This window comes from Gossypium arboreum, chromosome 6, assembly GCF_025698485.1.
Source record: "Gossypium arboreum isolate Shixiya-1 chromosome 6, ASM2569848v2, whole genome shotgun sequence".
Lineage (NCBI taxonomy): Eukaryota > Viridiplantae > Streptophyta > Magnoliopsida > Malvales > Malvaceae > Gossypium > Gossypium arboreum.
The window spans coordinates 11,762,258-11,767,323 of record NC_069075.1 but is presented as its reverse complement, the minus strand read 5'-3'; the positions used below and the strand labels follow the sequence as shown (position 1 = coordinate 11,767,323).

The window sequence follows — 5,066 nt, the reverse complement described above, 5'->3', positions numbered from 1 at the left end:
GAGAGATAATAATATAAATTAGGGATTTCTACGGATCAAGTCAAGTGAATAAATCATCTAATTCAGAGTCAAGTAACAAGTGAAGTCTAGGTGGATTTTTCCTTGGGTATTGTCCAAATCAATCAGTTTTCCCAAAAGTATTTCCCCAATTTTCTTCCTGTGCATTCTTAGTTTAGTTAATTAGTTTAGATAAAGTAAATCCCCTTATTTTTAGGCTAGATAATAAAAAGAAAGTTAATACTAGTACTTTTAGTTCCTGTGGGTTCGACATTCCGGTCTTGCTATAAACTATACTACTGTTCGATAGGTGCGCTTACCTTCATCGTGATAATAGTTAGTTTTCAAGTACGATCAATCATAAATATAAAACTTATCAAGCATACATCAAGTTTTTGGCGCCGTTGCCGGGGATCTAAAATATTAAAAACGCTTAATTTGTATTACTTTAGCCATTTATTTTATTGCAATTTAAATTTTATCTTAGTTTTGTTAATTTTACTAAGTTTTCTTTTGTTTTCTTTTGACAGGTTTTTATAATTTATGACTAGGAGAAACCCGTCAGGACCATTACTTTTTTACAGTGAGTTTGAAAGCACAACTCACAGAAACTGAAGAGAAATAAAGCAAAACCTAAGAAATATAGAGGAAGGACAAGAGGAAGATATCCATAATACAACCGAGGAGATGGCTGAAAATCAGAATAATCAGCTTCCTCCTGTGGTTGCTGCAGATCCAATAAATCAGAATTCTGCTCCTCGTATTATGTATGATTATGCTAAACCTACTTTAACAGGAGCCGAATTGAGTATAGTTAGACCTGTTATTGTTGCAAATAATTTTGAACTGAAACCTAATGCAATTTAAATGATATAACAGTCTGTTCAGTTTGATGGTTTGCAGGACGAGGATCCAAACACTCATTTGGCAAATTTTCTAGAGTTTTGCGACACTTTTAAGATCAATGGCATTTTTGACGATGCCATTTGCCTTCGGTTGTTTCCCTTTTCATTGAGGAACAAAGCTAAACAGTGGTTGAACTCGTTACCATGAAGGTCAATCACAACTTGGGAACAAATGACTGAAAAATTTTTACTTAAATATTTTTCGCCAGCTAAAACTTCTAAGTTGAGGAATGATATCTCTTCTTTTGTGCAGATGGATCTAGAAACACTCTATGATGCATGGGAGAGATACAATGACCTATTGAGAAGGTGCCCTCACCATGGGTTACCTCTATAGCTGCAGGTTCAGACTTTTTACAACGTTGTGAACCCCTCAATAAGGCAACTTATCGACGCAGTCACCGGTGGAACTTTAAACAACAAAACACCTGAAGAGGCTTATGAATTTATTGAAGAGATGCCACTGAATAACTATCAGTGGGAAGTCATGAGAACAAAGCCAACCAAAGCAGCTGGTGTTTTCAACCTCGACGCGGTTACTATGCTATCTAACCAAGTAGAACTTTTAAATAAAAAGACTGACTGTTTTTATGGTTCTACTCAGGTACATCTAGTGATGAGATGCAATTCAAATGGAGGAGGAGTACACACAGAATATTAATCCTTCAACCCTATCACCGAGGAGGAACAAGTTCAATATATGGGTAATAATAATAAATCTAGATCTCAAAATAACTCATACAGTAACACTTATAATGCAGGTTGGAGGAACCATCTCAATTTCTCGTGGGGTGGTCAAGGAAATCAAAGGCCACAATATCCCCCAGGTTTTCAGCAACCACCTTACCAGTAGGAAAAGAAGTCGAACCTTGAGGTGATGCTAACAAAATTCATCTCGGTGTCAGAAACTCATTTTTAGAATACCGAAACTGCACTTAAGAATCAATAAGCGTCGATACAAGGGCTCAAAACTCAGATAGGCTAGCTTGCCAAACTGATTTCTGAATGACCACTAGGTAGCTTGCCGAGTAATACTAAATCTAACCCAATGGAACAACTTAATGCGATTACCGTTTGAGATGAAGAAGGATTAGTTGAACCTGAACCAGAACCAGAATCGAGGTAATGAAGTGTGGTAAGTAAAGGTAAAGGTGAGGTGGACCACAGTAAGCAAAAACCGGTAAGTAAAGAATACAAACCTCGCGTGCCATATCCCAGTGCGACAAGGAAAGACCACACGGATGAACAATTTGGCAAATTCCTTAAATTATTAAAGAAATTACATATTAACTTACTGTTTATTGAAGCTCTTTCGCAGATGCCAAATGCAGTTAAATTTTTAAAGGAGCTTTTAGCAAATAAATGAAAGTTGGATGAGGCGTCGCATGTGGAGTTAAGCGCAGTTTGCTCAGCTATTCTACAGAATAAGCTGAGAACAAATTGAAAGATCCAGGAAGTTTTACGATTCCTTATTTAATTGGTAGCTTAGATGTGGATAATGCATTAGCTGATTTAGGGGCGAGCATTAATGTTATGCCTTATAAAATATTTAAACAGCTAGGTCTTGGGAAACCCAAATAAAATAAGATGAGCATTCAATTGGTTGATAAAACTATTAGATTTCCTAGGGGTATCATTGAAGATGTTTTTGTTAGCATCGATAAATTTATATACCCAGTAGACTTTGTTGTTCTAGATATGGAAGAGGATAGTAACATACCTTTGATTTTAGGACGACCCTTTTTAGCAACTGCAAGAACCATTATTGATGTTGGTACAGGTGAACTCACACTTCGTGTGGGTGATGAAACAATCACTCTTCAAGCTTGTAATTTGAGTAACACATCAAATATTAAGGGTGGTTGTATAAATCATGCTACTAATACTAATCATGTGGTGCAACCTTCTTTGCAGGAAACACGTTCGAAGAGCATATATGAGTCATGTTCAAGTAACAACAAAGGACCTATCTATGAAGAACGAAGACTTCAGCTCGATGAACTGGATGAATGGCGAACACCTGTCAAGGAGAAACCAAAAGCACACGAAAAATCGAAGCGACACCACAATGAACATAGGGATGAAACAAAACAAATTAAAGTTGGGGAAAAAGTATTGTTAGATGAAAATGACCCCCGAATTGCTACTTTAAAGCACAATACAGATAAAGCGACTCCCTTCACGGTAATGAACATCTTCTCACATGGTACAGTCGAGGTAACACATACTGTATTCGAAATTTTTAAGGTAAATAATACTCGACTCAGACCTCATTTTGATAAAATTGATAGCAGAGGTAAGGAGTTTCAACTCTTTAATCCACCGTAATCACACGAAATTGAGGTAAGTAGAGCTTAGACTATAAATAAGCACTTTTCGGGAGGCAACCCGAGCACTAACAGTGTTGATTTCTTTAAAATTTTAGTTTTTAACATCTAAATCCTTAATTGAGTCCTTGAACATAGGTTTTCCAAATCCACACGGCCAGGCACAAGGGCGTGCCTTAGGCTGTGCTCATACCACGGGAGGCGACACGACCGTGCAATATTGTCGTGTGAAAATAAAGTAAAATTTTTCCCAAAACACGAGATTCGGTACATTGCCACGACCATGTAACATGGCCGTGGGAAATCCTGTCAAATCAACGCGGGCGTGCCACACACCCGTGTCTATCAATCGTGGTAAAAATTAAGAAATTAACACGAGTGTGCGACACTCCCGTGCCCACCACTCGTGGTCAAAACTGTCAAAATAACACGGGCATGCGCATATATACACGGGCGTGGGAGAAGCGAACGAAGCAAGCACGGCCGTGTGCCCCAACACGCCCAAAGAACACAGGCGTGGGTCGAATTCCGGACACACCCAAACTTAAAAACCACGAAACACAATGGCTGAAATAAGGGCACACGGGTGTGCTTATTTTACTATTATTTTTATTTTTATTTTTATTTTTATTTCTATTTTATTTAAAATTCCATTGTCTCTTATTTATTTTTGAAGACTTCTGTGTTATATTTCAAACTCTGCTTATCCTTATGGTTATTATCGAATTATCCCTTAATTCTCCTTTACAGTGGTGTTTACTTTCTCAGAATTATGCCTTTCATAAGCTTTACCTACAATTCTCACTCTCGCTAATTCAAGGATTTCATCCACAATTTCAGGGCAGTTTCGCTTCTTTCCCTCTTTTGATATTATCATTATATTGATATTATATATCTTTGTACATTGAGGACAATGTATATCTTAAGTGTGGGGAGGGTATTTATGTGATTATCAAAAAATCCCTGAATTTTTATCTTGTTCTCAAATAATTTTCTCATATCATTATTGGAGTAAATTTTGATTGATTTATGATTCTTATTGATATGTTCTAAATCAAATCATAGGTAACTGTGCATTGATTGTTTAAACTTTAAGACATTAGAGAATTGAGTATGATTAGTTGAAACTTTTGAGAATTAAAATTACTAGGTTGTTTCCCTAAATTGAGGTATTATCTTGAAATTCTTTATTTACAAGATTGACATCAAATATCCATAATTTCTGTGAGATTTTGAGCCTTTTAGAGAATAAATTCTTCTTGCTCACTGATTTTATTAATCATGAGTGTATCAACATTAATTTGTTATTCTAGAACTTGCATCGATTATACATGTCGAGACCACACCATTGATTTGATATACTAAAATGATAAAGGCACTTAGGTTTTAACCTATTTTTTCTCCTCATAAAAAGCCTACCTACACAATTGACCCTTAGTGAACCCCTTTGAGCTTAACAAACTATTTTTTTTAATTTACCTAAATTTTAACCCATAACTTAACCCTTTTTAATTCATTAAGAATTTTTCCCATATTTATTAGCTCTCTTTCTATCGAGATTTAATTTGAATTATTACCTAGCTAGGTTCACTCTTTTTAGTCCTTGAATTATTTCTTATTATGTACTTTCCACATTTATGATTTGTTCTTAAAAAAAACATATATACATACATATTAGTAGTAATTCTTTGTTTTTGAGCTTAAGTATTTAATTCCATATTCTGAGATGAAGCTCATGTTTATTCAATTGATGTTAGTTTTTTTTTCCAATTAGGTAATTTATCAAGTTAATCTCGATTCTAACCGTTTCTTTTTCAGCCTTTATCCACACCTTTAA

At 35.5% G+C, this 5,066-nt stretch overlaps 1 non-coding gene across 1 annotated transcript; it reads right to left on the bottom strand.

Moving 5' to 3' along the window:
* Positions 1-1,122: 1,122 nt before the first annotated feature.
* Positions 1,123-1,229, bottom strand: LOC128294721 (small nucleolar RNA R71). Its single transcript, XR_008285028.1, has one exon. It is a non-coding gene; the product is annotated as a small nucleolar RNA R71 (small nucleolar RNA).
* Between the last annotated feature and the right edge of the window lie 3,837 nt (positions 1,230-5,066).